This window comes from Danio rerio, chromosome 8 (assembly GCF_052040795.2).
Source record: "Danio rerio strain M-AB ecotype USA chromosome 8, GRCz13ab, whole genome shotgun sequence".
Lineage (NCBI taxonomy): Eukaryota > Metazoa > Chordata > Actinopteri > Cypriniformes > Danionidae > Danio > Danio rerio.
Genome location: NC_141028.1, coordinates 23481839 through 23498284, shown reverse-complemented (window position 1 = coordinate 23498284; position 16446 = coordinate 23481839). Strand labels below are relative to the sequence as shown.

Genomic DNA, 16446 nt, shown 5'->3' with positions numbered 1-16446 from the left:
AGCTTCTTTAGTGATATTTAGAAAAGGTAAAAACAAATCATGTTTACGCATAACCCTTGGTAGTCTAAAAATACCAAAAAGAATTGCCTTTTCTGGTTAGAGATGTGAAAAAACAATGCTATAAAAACTTAATATGCACTAGCTTATGGAGTCAGATCAGTCTCAGAAATAACACATTTACAAAATATAATTCATACATCCACAACATAATTCACATTTACAAAATCCAAACCACAATTCGTAAATACACTGATCCAATTTCAAGTCACTATACGATTTATAAATGCACAAATCCAATTTGTAAATTAGAACTCGATGCATAAATACACAAATCAGATTCGTAAATTTAAAACTCAATTTAGAAATACACAAGTTAAATTTGTAAATTCGAAGCATGATTTAAAAATACACTAATCCAATTCATTAATTCAAAACACGATTCAAAAATACACTAATCAAATTCGTAAATTCAAAACTCAATTCATAAACACACAAATCCAATTTGTAAATTTAAAACTTGATTCATAAATACACAAATACATTTTGTAAATTCAAAACTTGATTTATGAATACACAAATCCAATTTTTAAGTTCAAAACATGATTCAAAAACAAACAGATCCCATTCATAAATTCAAAACAGGATTTGAAAATACACAAATCAAATTCATAAATTCAACACACAATTCATAAATACACAAATCCAATTAATAAATTAAAAACTTGATTTATAAATACACAACACAATTCATAAATTCACAAATCCAATTCATAAATTCAAAACACAATTCATAAATACACCAATTTAATTACTAAATTTAAAACTTGATTTATAAATACACAAATCCAATTCATTTGGTGAAAATATTACTTTAATATTAAATTATTATTATTATATTTTTATTTGTGAATTCACAAACTATGTGTTGTATTTATGAATTGTGTTTTGAATTTACAAATTGGATGTATGTGGATGTATGATTTGTATTTTGTAAATATGCTATTTTTAAGACTGATCTAGCTATATACCAGTATAGAACAGAAATTACAGTACTGTACAGTCATGGTTTTGGTAACAACCTTCAGGAAAGGAAAAGCTGACTGTAAACATCTGCTGGAAAGTTATGCATTGATGCGCAAGAAAAGTCGCATATAAACATCTGCTCAGACGTGTTTGTGAACTGGTTCGGGGCGTGTTTTTTCTGATGCTTGGATGCACATCTTAAATACTTGGTTTTTGTTGTCTAAAAGTGCCTCTGAGAAAATGCCTAAATATCAACTGACACCCTGCATTTTAACTTTGATTAAAAAATAAAATAATAACAAATACAAGTTGCTTTAAAAGGGTCATCCCAAAAAACAAGAATTTGGGTTGTTTCATTCTTCTTGCCTTTTAATCATTGTCATCTTCATGCTGTTTTTAGTCTTTTTACTTTATTATTAGACCTTCAACTAGCCTTATAATGAGTTTTCATATTATGAGATCAACCAAAAAATAAGCTACTTTATATATGTTATATATATAAGTTTTCTCTCCTAGTTCCACTTCTGCACAACCTAACTGTGAATGTGAGAATATTTAATTTTATGTTTACAAGTGTATAATCGCAAAAGAAACTACTTCTGTGGCAAACATGCACCAGCGGACCATGAAAGACAGTGCTGGGCCTTTTTGTTAAATCCTACAGTGTAAAAATGCTACATTTTTTATGTAAAAAAAGTACAAATGCTACAGGAAAAATTGATTTCTGCATTTTTTATTAATATACTGATGAAACAAATTTGCAGAGTATTCAACTCTGAAACAATTAATAATATTTGTGAACTGATTTCGAGAGGATCACGTGCTTATGATTGACTACAGCTGGTCCTGCATTAGTCAACACGATTTACCGATGAAATGAATCCAAATTCACTATACTGTAAATAAACAGATTTTCTTACCTCATCTATCTTTGTCTTGAAGAAGCCCCTACTTAATTTCAATCCAGGATAGGGTGGCACGGCAGCTCAGTGGTTAGCACTATTGCCTCACAGAAAGAAGGTCACTGGTTCAAGTCCTGGTCGGCGTCAGTTGGCTTTTCTGTTCGGAGTTTACATGTTCTCCTCATGCTTGCATGGGTTTCCCCTGGGTTTCCTGGTTTCCACCGACAGTCCAAAGACATGCGGTATAGGTGAACTGATTAAACCAAATTGGCACAGTATATAAGCATTTAGTTCTAGGCTTCCAATGCAAAAACACGTGTTGTTCAGTTAGCAGTGTATCACACCGTGGCAACTTCCAATAACCAATGATAGGCCCAAAGAACTAACTCAATGACGGTCTAGAGACCTAACTGGGCTCAGACTCCCCTCTTGCATTACCAAACGTGAGGAAGCCCCAGGCTCGAGCATCGCTCAGGGCTCTCTCCCAGGACAGCATGCCAAACACACCTTATTATCAATCATCAGCTATGTGTGAACTCTTGAAATAACTTCTTTGTACTAAATATAGAAGCCTAGACATTTTGCTATAAAAACTTTAATTTTAGGCTCAATATGCAAAACAAATTTTCTGACTAATTTCTAACTAATTATCAAATGATCAGGCAGCCATGGACCCTTTTTACAAGACTGTTATGATGCGTTTAATGGTCATCATAATCTTATATCCTTGAAAGTTTTTAATATTTAATTAAAAAAATGTTTTATAACATTTATATGCATTTATGAATGTATTGTATCATCTTTGCCTCCAATTACAAAAAGTGAATGACCGCTTACGCGAGGTGTTTCTAATGCAGCGTCTATGAGGCTGAGAATAAATTTGACATTATTATCTCCTCTGGCTGCCGTCATCAGTCTCACACATTTTTTTTTCTTTTTCTAAAGTCTTAAAGAGCCCCTATTATGAGTTTTTGAAATTGACCTTCCATTTAGTGTGTAACACAGCTCTAAGTGAAGTTAAATATCCAGCAAAGGCTTAAATCTGAAAGTGTGCCATGTTTAAAACTATTGCTTCATCTATAAAAGAGTCGACTCATAGTGGTTCGAACGAATCACCACAGTTACAAGTCTTTAGCCAAGTCAGCGTGATGTTGATAAGGAACTCAATCCCTGCTCAAAGAGAGCCTGATAGCAGTAGAGTCAGAGAAGATAGACTCCAGAGCAGGAGAGTTACCAGCCCCTGATCTTATCAGTATCTTCCTTTAGAATCTATATGGACCTTCTGGGTGAAAAAGACTTGCTTTGCAATATAAACAAATGCATGTGATAATTTGCATTCATACAGAATAATATCAAAACAATCAACATTAATTATCTTTTTGTTTGTTTGGTTAATAGTCAAGGCATACGTTACAGTACATATTTAAGGTTTCTTGAAAACTATGAACAAAACAAATGTATTTTTGTTTTAAACCAATATTACTTGTTTTCGACTGAAAAAAAACAACAACAATTTTTGTTATGTGGAGTAAGTTTAATAGTCATTTTTTGTGCTCGATGGATGAACGCATGCTGTTTTGGAATGGCATGAGATTGAGCAAATGATGACAGAATTCATTTTTTTTATCTCACTATCCCTTTAAATTAGAACGCCAGCTCATTGTCGGCTCAGTCGGCTCAGCCCACGAGTCTGTATCAGTAACACTTCATTATCTTTGTTTATCCTGAGGAACATATCAATGCATCTATTAAAAAACCTCAGACCAAGGAGCAAAGAACTGTTCATCTACCCATAACAACAGGCTGGAGAGAGTTACAGCTGAGTGGAAATGACGATTTTGTGGGATTGTGGGATTGGGGAGGGGGTTCAAAGTGCTCCCAGAGTTCCTGCTTTAATTTGGAAAGTGCCTCTGGCAATCGCAATAACTGCAGATTAGCAACCAGGGAATTTCTCTAGGGAAGAGTGCTGTACACAGAGAAACACCTTCGTCACATTCCTCCGCGAATGTTTTCCTTTCCAAAGGCCAGACTGCAACTAGCGATTTGTCCTATGTTGCCGAACACGCACTCGCTCATCTGTTTCTCCCACCACCTCTGTTTATCTCTCCTCTTTTACAGCTCTTTTGAGAGATCATTTGCACGCTCTGGCTGCGAGTTTTATTTGTTGGTACTTGGTGGAGGCAAGAAGAGGACATCAAATGAAAAACATTAATCACACGGGTGTCAGAGCGGGATGGGGATAAGCAGAAGAAAGGAGAACATTTTTGGGGGGTCTAAAAAAATAGATAAAGCATATAACAGAGTGGTTCTAAACTGAAGAGTTGTGGTGTTTTACACAGACGCTGTATGAGAGCCATCGCTCTGTTTCTACCCAAGGCAATCAAAAATTGTCAGCGCAGACCATAGATTCACACTCCACAGTGGCCCAGGGCCCAGAATCCTCACACGGAGACTACATCAGATGGCTGTACATCTCCTTCAGCTCACATTTTATCATCTGCCAAATCACCTGCTCACATAAGAGACTTCACAGGCAGCTTACTGATGCTGAAGCACTGCGGCTTTAGCAGGGATGTCTATTTTATATGTTTATTTGGTGGGATTATTTTATTTTTAAACAATTGTTACATTTATCATGCACCCCAGCACATTTGTAGATTCAACAATGAGCCATTTTCATGCCCTCGAAGCAATTCAAGCTTAATTTAATTATTTTTAACATACCGAAAAAAACTGAAACTGGAGATACTTGTTTGAACATACTTGAGAATGTTGTTTGTCTACGTTGTAGTAAATGACTATTGGTTAGAATAACAAAAATCATTCTGCCAAAGAATGCATTGATATGTTGTTCAAAATGGCTCAGTGGTTAGCACTGTCGTCTCACAGCAAGAAGGTCACTGGTTCGAATCCCGACTGGGCCAATTGGCATTTCTGTGCGGAGTTTGCATGTTCTCCTGTGTTTGCATGGGTTTCCTCTGCATTCTGGCTTCCCTAACAGTCCACCATATGTGGCTTAGGTAAGTGCAAACATTTTTCAGGAATTATTAACAAGCCCTAAACACTGATTTCATGCGGCCGCCATTTTAAAAAATGAAAGCAAGGTTGCAGTGAGAAGAAACTTGTAAGTATTGGACCAGCAATGTAAACATTGCAGCAACATGCTGTGGACTACAAACCTCTAGATCAGGGGTCACCAATCTCGGTCCTGGAGGGCCGGTGTCCCTGCAGGGTTTAGCTTCTACTTGCTTCAACAAACCTGCTTGGGTGTTTCAAGTATACCAAGTAAGACCTTGATTAGCCTCTTCAGGTGTGTTTGATTAGGGTTGGAGCCAAAATCTGCAGGACACCGGCCCTCCAGGAACAAGTTTGGTGACCACTGCTCTAGATGTTGAATGATTTCAAAGTGCAGATATGGTGTAAAGATCACTTTAATATAATTTAGATAAGTTTAATTTAAACAATTAAAAGCATGTTAGGCATCAAACAAAATCACAATCTCTTTACGTCCTCTTAGGTTTCAGTTAATGGCACCAGGTAAACATTGTGGGAGCTTCCCTGCTTCAGCCTACTGCATGTAACCAGGTGAGTGATAAAACAATTACAGTTCTCTGTAGCACATCCTCGTGTTATATGTAATAGTGTTGTCCCGGTAGTAAAATTTTAAAAACATCCATTTTCGGCTAACATTTCAGAGCTGTTGTGCGTGTTCTTAAACACGGCTGATTCACCATAGTATTTAGTGCTCAACAGAAATGATTGTGATTGGCCGTAAAGGTCATCAGTTCTCTTTGCCAAGTGCAAACCCAAATACAGATACACTGGAGCATTTTAAAGCCTGGAAGATCAGTCAATTGCTCGTCTGTGTTCACACTCAATAAGCATTGATGTAGTGCAGTGAACTGATGAAGTTCACTTTTATAATGGCGGCCGCTTGAAATTAGTCTATTATATCCCTAGAAATTGGCTGTAGAATTAAATGGCTGTTTTTACCGTATTTGAAAGGTGAGGCGAGTATTGAGAAATTTGTTGTGAAAGAACTATAGGCAGAATTATAATTATACCCAAAAGGGGGCTGACAGAGATCTATTTGGAGTTGTATTTTGTTGGTTTAACGTATCTAAAGAGGCAGGAAAGAATAAATATCAACTCTAGGTAAAGAATTCCTTTCAATCCAAAAAAGTCACAGTAAGAGCTAAGTGATATGACATGATGCATGAATGAGCATTTAAAAGTAGTTTATATGTGTATATTGCCTCATTACAAACATATGCACCATATTTCACAATATACATATAACACATTGTATGCATCTTCAGGGTGGCTCTGAATAAATGTATAATCTGTCTTTCTAAAATTTTTATCTCTGAGTTGTAAACAGATGAAATAATGTACTCTGTTGTCATTCATGGCTGCCTGCTGTCTGTTGTTCCTTGAAGTCTGTCCCGATTTTAAAGACCTACATACATTGGGAATATAATAAGCGGTGTTTTTCTTACAAAATAAAAGGGATATTATAATTGTTGTAATCTCACTATGAAAGCTAGTGACCAACCAAATGGGGGTGTGCATATTAATGACCCCATGTGAAATGTCACAGTTGTTGTTTTGTTCCAAATGGCTTTTACAAACAGGATTTACATTTCATTATGATAGAATGTTGTTTGTCACAGAGACTGTAAACTGTGTCTTTAGATAAATAAAAAGACACTGTGTAAATACTTTTTTCAACAATGCGTTTTAGCATTTTATAATTAGATTCTGGCTTTACTGTAAACACATCCTTATTTGCATACTTATACATGCTTTTAATGTTTGTAATAATATATATATCAAATAAATTGGACCTTTTGGCCTCTGTTGGTAATTACATATTTTATTATTATGTCATAGTCTCTATGATAATGAGTTTTTAATATTAGCTGAGATAGTCTTTTCCTCTGGACATTTTATGTTTGTCAAATCACTAAGTTGAAAAAAAACATGCAAATTTTAAATATGTGTGTAACTAATAACTAGTAATATGTAGCTGTTTTTACACGGCCGTGCCTGAGTCTGAGATAAAAGGTTTTCTTGCTTATCTCTTTTAAGAAGCTCAGTAATGAAGCTCCAGATGTAGCGGATGAACAGAAAGAGTCTGGATTGTGAAGCGAGTGCATCAAGCAGCCACTTAGACACCATTAGCATTTTTATTGACTCCATGTATGACATTCTCCTTAACAGCAATATAATGGATGATAAACATGTTTCATAATTTCATTACTGCTCTCATCAGGACTTGATGAAGTCTTAATGTAGGGCAGAAAGCCTGATTTGATGGCCTTGTAAAAGCAAACTAAATGGAAAGCAACTAATTTTATTAGCTGATGTTTTGTGGTTGATTAATGGGAACAGTAACGTATATCTGTCTACACAAGGATCTCAATAGATTTAAGATTGCATGATAGAGATTGTGCTCAGACAGATAGTCTTATTTAGGGTTAAATTCCATGTACCCAGAGGGCAAGTCAGAAAAATGACATGTGAGAAATAGTATAAATGAATAACAGGGTGGCTAATAATTCTGACTTCATCTTTATATGCTTGTCACTTCAATTAAATGTATTGTTTGAATACAATACCAGTTTAGATGTTTACTCAATTTGCAGTTAGGTCATCCTTTATTTCGATGGTCTGTTTGTTTAATTAAGGTTACATTACGTCTACATGCCAATTATTTCTCATTCGATTATAAGTAGACTGTTACGTTCGGGTTTGGGTTAGTGTAAGTTGACATGTATACTTGCTTAATTTCTTATAGTCAGTTAAATGTCTGTTTAGCAGCAGTATGAACAGATATTAAGCAGACAATCTACTAAGGCCGTACTCACACTATGTACAGTTGCCTCGAACCGGGTCAAAGCACGCTTGCCCCCCCCTCCGGCCTCCCCCAATGGCCCGCACTCACATTACAATCGGGCCTGGGCATGCTTACGTCATTGATGCTGCGCTGTTCAGTAAGTGCTCTCGCCCAGCACTGTGAAGATTTCTCTAGTTACATCGTTTAAGTAATTTGATACGACCTAATACTCAAATGGACCATCACACTAAAGTGTTACCTGCAGTAATCTCTCTGACAAGTTCAGTAAGTGGTTTCACTAAAATCACTGTGATTGTGAACAAAGAATAAATGGTTCATTTAAATTATTACATTTAAAACAGAGAAGAAGCAGATCAGTTTGACTGTACCAGGGAAATACCTCACACTGCCAAACATTTGCCGTCAGTAGGTACAGGAATGATCTGGTCTCAATGCTGCAGGTAAGAAAGATGACTGATGGTACTGGGCGACCTGTGAGTGCTCAGAGTCGGCGGGTAGACCCAAGGCATCACCCTCAGCTCGTTGAGAAGAGTAGGAACGTACAGCACAGACATATGAGAGTCTGAAAAAGTCTCCAGTAACACCAAAAATAATGTCCCTAGTCCCTTTTTTGAAAATGTGGCACTAGGAGGGTCTAAAAAAAAAGTCACTAAGTTGGCAACACTGGCTGGCAGTTTCTTTGATTGAAGTGCTCACATTTTGTGCATGTGCAGTACAGAAGATTATTTAACGGGGCCCCTGGTTTTGAAAATAAATTATAACTTTAAAATCGTAACAGTTATTGACAGATTTTACATCATACTGTATGATAGAAAATGTATAAAAGAGCTGTATGATTAATATAGGTTTCTTGGCGTTGGTCGGAGGCCCCTAATTTCACGGGGCCCTGCTTACCTCGTTTACTGGTTAAGTCCACTCCTGTTTCCTACAATATAAAGTTTAAATTACACAGTAAATATGAAAATACAGTAAATTGCAATAACACAAGTGATTTTAGAACATTGTATTTCGTCCAGCCCTTAAAAATAATAACTAAAGATTGAATAATACAATAACTAAAATAACTGCTAGTAGGGTTGTCGCGATATCATTAATTTATGTTACAATACTATACCAGATAAAGCATCGTGATACCAATTAGTATTGTGATAATGTAAATCATAACTCAAATTCATGAAATAAAGAAATTTGTCAGAAATATTATATTTCATGTTATGATTGAATTAAATTAATGTTTCCCTTATTATCAAATACAAATATTTGCACATCACTTCACCTAAAATGTATTCATTCTTTTTGTTTATTTTGTAAAAAAAAATGACCAACAATAAATAGATTAAAATAAAGATACAAATTATACCAAATGACATTTGTTAAAAAAGAGCATTTTTCCAACCAAATTAGGCTTTATGAAATGGTCAAACTGTTTCAACTTTTTCTGTATCTACTATTTTTTTTTTCAGTCTAATCAGGTAAGAATCGAGATAGTTGCAGTTGTTGTAGCTACTAAAGCATAATGACAGGAGCAGAAATTAACTGATTAAGATTCGAGCTGATGCATCAGAAAACTTCCAATAGGCTACCATAAAAGGCGTGAATTCTAAAGTTTGCAACCTTAAAAGGCTCCACAGACTATTCAAATAAAACGGTCTTTTGTTGCACAAATGTGTGAGCATTTTAGTGACTTTTCTACATGAAACAATATGTATTGTAGATAGACCATTAATGACGATACTACCGTTTACAAACTACAGTGGCACCGCCAGTATTTTGGAGCCATAGTATCACGATACTACCATAGTATGCATAAACCGTGCAACCCTAACTGCAATTAAATTAAAACCAAAAAGGCTAAAACCAAAACATAATATATAATAATAATAATAATAATAATATATATATATATATATATATATATATATATATATATATATATATATATATATATATATATATAGAATAAATGATTTGCAATGAAAGGAGCTGCTAAAGTTTCTTAATAGAAGCATTGATGCAATAGAGAAGCTTTATTTCTAAGACTTCAATTAGCAGTATCCAAAAACACTGCATATAACATTGGCCAGTGATGTTTTAAGCAGGCAAAATGAAGTGCCAGTCTAAGAGCCTTGTATATTCATTAATTCATCACTCAGACCTCTAAAGACATTGTGCAGGTTTGAAGCGCTGTAACTTTATCATCAAACTTCAGTCTTGTCTGAGATCAAAGCCCACGAATGAGACCAGGTTTTTATGCTTTTCAAATTGTACTGAGACCAGGCGCATAAAAGTAAAAGCCTGGTTTGCATGTCAATTTCCTGAGCTCTCTGGTATTTCTGCAGTGCAGTGAAGCAGGAGTGTTAATTCACCTAAGGGTAACCTCAAATCAGTGTCCCAAAGGCATGTCCCGAGATGTTTCTGATACATGTTGGACACAGAAGGACCAGCTCTTGTCTAAGAGAATTCAAATGCAACTTAAATATTCTACACCATGGGGGAATGCATAAAGATTTTTAAATAAATATGATGGATAACATTTATCAGGAAACAGGGGGTTATAGACCACAATGCAAGCAGGAGAATCATGATAGACATTTAGAATCAACAATGTTCATGTACTGCAGGGGAAGATTAGATTAATGTTTATTTAACCAGTTTAATATGCAGAGCCACTGATAGGCATGAGCTGGCTAGTGCTACTGTACTTATCTAACTTACAGTACTACAGCACATAGCAATTCCAAGTAAATAACTTTAGGTGATGTTTGCAGAGTTTAACACATTGTTGCTTTGTTTTTTGCTGACCTGTTTAATCTCAAAGAGTATTAGGAGTACTTGGGTTTTACTACTTAGACCTCCCTAACACACAGACATTATGTCGCTTATGACATCATGTTGATTAACTGAGGTTATCCTTAAAAACCCACTATTATGGGTTTTTGAAAATGATCTTCGATGTAGTGTGTAACACAGCTCTAAGTGAAGTGAAATATCCAGCTTAAAGGCTTAAATCTGAAAGGGTGCTGTGTTTAAAACTATTGATTCATCAATAAAAGAGTTGACTCATAGTGCTTCAAATGAATCGTCTTGATAATGAGTCTTTAGCCATGCCGGCATGATGTCGGTACGTAACTTAATCCCTACCCATTTGTTGTGCGTGCAAACCCAGGAAATTTTAAACCCCCAGTCCCGCCCACAAACACAGTAACAAGAAAAAGAAGAAGATGAACACTGTAGCAGACCCCGGGTGAATCATGTCGCGAAGACAGTGTGCTCTGAAATGTAAGGGAAATGTTATTTTCCCAACCCAAAGATGAGGTGAAATAACAATACGGGAAGGTGGCGGGAGATGGGTCTAAAATACAGGAGACTCCTGGGAAAAATAGGACTGTTGGCAGGTATGCTCACATATAAACTTTGCACTCTGACTACTTCAAAATTGTTGATAAGCCATGGTGGGCATTTCTCTTTGTCTCACACTGAATGCAGTTGACCAATCGCAAAAGACTGGGTCATCAGACCAATCAGTAAGGAGGGGTTTGAGAATAAATGAATCGCTGAACAAATCATATGGAAGTCGCTTGAAAAAATAGGTAAAAATAAATGTATATCATAAGATAATACAAGTGTTTTTTAGCCTTCCGTGCATATCAGCCTGTTGTTAGAGACCCCCAAAACCAAAATATGACCTTTCTTAATGCATAATGGGGCTCTTACATCAAAGTAGTGACCAATGGGAACGACAATAGTAACTGAACTGAATACTGCCAGTATATTCAATCGTGACAGTTAACTAATAATGTACACTTCTTCTATTTTCTAGATGTGCAAGCAGTTGCATAAACTGCTCTGATCATGTGACATTGAGTCTGTTTACAGATAATATTAATGTTAGATTTTTGCAATATTGCTATTAAAGCTTACCTCATGCAAATGTCAAAAGGTTGATCTAAAGAATGCAAATAAACTTATACTTGCAGCAAATATAATTGTTGTAACGTACTGTGTGTCATTTGCTGATTTGAATCAAGGTATACAGGCATAATTACCGTTCAGACTAGAGCGCATGTGCTCATGACAGATTCAGTACAGTGAAATGCTCTTTCAAAGCAATTCACTGTCTCTCACTTGGTCCCTAGTTCACACTTTAACTAAATCACACACAGTATTACAGGTATCTTGGATTTACAGAATAAATAACGTTACACAATTTTTTGGTCAAGCATTTGTGACTGTGACTGGCAATGACCCTGTACTCTGCACAGATGGCCAGCTCGGGTAAACCCTCATCTCCAGTGGTATTGGTGCACAACTGGAAAACTCAGATGGACTTATTTGTAGACAAGGTTCCCACAGCTTTATAAAAGATATCCCTGACATTCTGACATTTTTCTCTCCACTTCAAACTGTTGAACTCATTGTCACCAGTCTCTGCATCCTCATCTACAAACGGCATGTGTGGTGGAAGCACAATCAAACCCAGAAAGCATGGAATACTAACAAACAAAGTGTTTTATTAGGAATAATTTGAACAATGTAAGTTGCATGTAACCAGGATTGGATAGCTTATCCTGTTTTTCTGATTTTATTTTGCTATACTGATTATTGAATATAATTACATAATTTGTTTCACATTGTTAATATCGATCCATTTGAACACCTCAATTATTTGGATGAGCTGTGTTTGATAAAGCTGGAGCAAAACTGTGCAGAGCTGCCTTCCAGGAATTGAGTTTGAGACCTATGCTTTAGAGCAGGGGTCACCAATCTCAGTCCTGGAGGGCCGGTGTTCCTGCAGGGTTTAGAAAATCTGCAGGACACCGGCCCTTCAGTAACAAGTTTGAAGACCAAACTTTAGAGCTTCAAGAAATAAGAAAAAGCACACAAAGTGTTTATGTTTAGGAAACTGAATAAAAACTTTTTTTTTTAATTAGTCACAAGTACTTCAAGAACACTGTTTTACCTTTTTTTTTTTTTTCGTGGCAGTATTGTAGACATGCAGCTCTTGTGTGTAAATCTATATTGTATTCTCCAGTTCCTCACCACAGGACCATATCAATACCGACTGCCTTTCCACAACACAATGCCCCTTTGACAACATTCCTCTAATGTGCTTCTAATGCTCTGCTCTGATGGATCAATGGAGCCTGACAGTGTTATTGCAAGCAGTATTCGGCTTGATTGACCCTTTTGAGAAATTGAGTTTTGCCATCTGTGACACTAACTGAAGACTTTAATCAGACTCACACTTACTTTACTTTATTGCCTAAAATGCCCTTAACAAAGCTGTCCCCCAGGATTCCCCAGAGTTTCATGTTTGTACCACTTTTGTTAGGTATTTCATTATGAAGAAAAATAACACTCAACCACATATGCAAAATACACTAAAATAGTGAAGAAAAAATTTTTTACAATTTCAAATTAGTTTCAAATATGGCAATTTGGCAAACTTGTTTTGTTTGTTATCTAAACTATTACCTTAATACAGTTATATACACATTTTTTGCATTACAATACATTTTTAATAACATATATATATATATATATATATATATATATATATATATATATATATATATACAGTTGAAGTCAGAATTATTAGCCCCCTTTTGATTTTATTTACTTTTTTAAAATATTTCCTAAATGATTTTTAACAGAGCAAGCAAATTTTCACAGTATGTCTGATAATATTTTTTCTTCTGGAGAAAGTCTTATTTGTTTTATTTAAGCTAGAATAAAAGCAATTTTAAATTTTTTAATAACCATTTTTGGGACAAAATTATTAGCCCCTTTAAGCTATATTTTTTTTCGATAGTCTACAGAACAAACCATCGTTATACAATAACTTGCCTAATTACCCTAACCTGTCTAGTTCAACTTATTAACCTAGTTAAGCCTTTAAATGTCACTTTAAGCTGTATAGAAGTGTCTTGAAAAATATCTAGTCAAATATTATTTACTGTCATCATGACAAAGATAAAATAAATCCGTTATTAGAAATAAGTTTTTAAAACTATTATGCTTAGAAATGTGCTAAAACAATCTTCCCTCCATTAAACAGAAATTGGTGAAAAAAATAAACAGGGGAGCTAATAATTCAGGGGGGCTAATAATTCTGACTTCAACTGTATATATATATATATATATATATATATATATATATATATATATATATATATATATATATATATATATATATATATATATATATATATATATATATATAATATGCATCTATATTTAGTTCTTTATATGTTTTATCTTTGGTTTTTAAAATAAAGGAATTGCAATTAGAATAATTTACAATACATTTATTATTTGTTTAGATAAAAAGGAAATAATAATAATAATAATAAATAATAATAATAATAATAATAATCCATTTACATCTATTATTATTATTGTTGTTGTTGTTGTTGTTGCTGTTGTTGTTATAGGAATAATATAGGTGATGCTACAATATTCTGAAATTTCCAATTAAATGAAATAAGCTGCATGTAAAAGTGTAAGTGAACGTGTATTCTTAAAATGCAGTGTAAAACTAAATTTAACAAAACAAAATTAGCAAAACCTTTATTAAATGTTAACTAAAACACACTTTTAAAGGGCACTTATTTTACCCAATTATATTCATAATTTTTAAGTCCTTACCCCAGGTAGAGGAGTTTAAGTATCTCGGGGTTTTGTTCGCGAGTGAGGGAAGGATGGAACGTGAGATTGACAGGCGGATTGGTGCAGCGGCAGCAGTAATGCAGTCGATGTAGCGGTCCGTTGTGGTGAAGAAGGAGCTAAAGGAGCTGAGATGAGCACCTATGATCTTGAGCTTTGGATCATGACCGAAAGGACAAGATCTTGGATACAAGCGGCCGAAATGAGTTTCCTTTGAAGGGTGGCAGGGCGCACTCTTATGGATAGGGTGAGGAGCTCTGACACTCGGGAGGAGCTCAGAGTAGAGTCGCTGCTCCTCCACATCGAGAGAAGTCAGCTGAGGTGGCTCGGGCATCTGTTTCGGATGCCTCCTGGACGCCTATCTAGGGAGGTGTTCTAGGCATGTCCCACCGGGAGGCAGCCTCGGGGGAGACCCAGGACATGCTGGAGGGACTATTTCTCTCGGCTGGCCTGGGAACGCCTCGGGATCCCCCCGGAGGAGCTGGAGGAAGTGTCTGGGGATAGGGAAGTCTGGGGTTCTCTCCTAAGACTGCTGCCCCCGCGACCCGGCCCCGGAAAAGAGGCAGAAGATGAATGCATGAATGAACGAACCTATTTTACCCCTTTTACAAGATGCAGGTAAAATTACTCATCAGATTTTTTTTATTATATAATACAGAATTTGCATGTATTTTGTGTCTAAATATATTGTAGCTGTTTTGTGGCTTTAAATCCAAATGAGCTGCTTCTCACTGCCCTGTTATGTCAGATAAACAGCCGTCAGTGATAGAGGTGGACATGGATGAAGCTGAAATAAGGTCAGTTGTCAAAAATACCACGTAAGTTTATTTGATGTATTTGTTGTGGAGTCTATTCAAGCCTTTTTGAAATGACGAGTCACATACAGATGCCATTTGCAGTACACACACACACACACACACACACACATATGTGCGTTCACTGGCACCATGCAGCCATGGTGATGATAGCAGTTAAGAAATACATAGCGATTTTACTCTCTTTATTACAACATGCTCTGTTATAAAAACGAAATGAATTATTGATTAATTATTTATTAATCCCAGTTTTATTTGCAAAAAATGTTCTGTGAACATGTGTATACATGTTATTATGGAGACATGGCACCTGTCAATCAATTTGGTGGGAAGGGAAAACCGCACTCCTATGACTTATTGTATTTACACACTCCAATATGACCGTGGACACACTGCACATACACACATTACTGTCCAAACAGCTTACAAAAGTCAATTTTCATCATAAATGCCCTTTAAAAAAACAGAAAATATTAAAATAAAAAGTAACATATTAACTATTGAAAGTAACTTGTTAAAACGTATTAAACAGATTAACTTAGAAAATATTAACTAGTTTCTCAATATTAAAATAACACAGCTATTGACCTTATTCCTCACAAGTGGGAGCAGGCATTGAAAGTCTCATTAGCTTCCATTAATTTCTAGGTGTTATAAAGAGCTTGTTATGCTGCTTGATGTTGCAAACTGATATTTTCTTATTGTGTTATTCTACTTTTTATATAAAGTCATGAACACACTTGTTTGTGGTATTCTGCCATTTAATATTCCTAGTAATTTCTACCATAGGCAACTGAATTGAAAGTGAATCAGAAACCATGAAACAATCGCACTTTGAGTGCACTTTCACATAGCAGAATAAGGTCAACAGTATTTATAGTAGTAGTAACAATAATAATACACTTATTATAATATATATATATATATATATATATATATATATATATATATATATATATATATATATATATATATATAGTTGAAATCAGAATTATTAGCCCCCTTTTGATTTTTTTTCTTTTCTTTTTTAAATATTTCTCAAATGATGTTTACAGAGCAAGGACATTTCACAGTATGTCTGATCATATTTATTCTTCTAGAGAAAGTCTTATTTGTTTTATTTCTACTAGAATAAAAGCAGTTTTTAATAAAAAAAAAAAAACATTTTAAGGTAAAAATA

General features: G+C 35.1%; 1 long non-coding RNA gene across 2 annotated transcripts in view; it reads left to right on the top strand.

Moving 5' to 3' along the window:
* Nucleotides 1–16446, top strand: part of LOC141375626 (uncharacterized) — a 460251-nt gene that overhangs the window by 394959 nt on the left and 48846 nt on the right. Inside the window, exons 4-5 of one of the 2 annotated variants that reach the window (XR_015497874.1) lie at nucleotides 5443–7475; nucleotides 7574–8370. This is a non-coding gene — a long non-coding RNA (uncharacterized LOC141375626). Of the gene's footprint in view, nucleotides 1–5442; nucleotides 7476–7573; nucleotides 8371–16446 lie in introns of those variants that run through there. The other variant, XR_015497875.1, reaches the window with a different exon arrangement.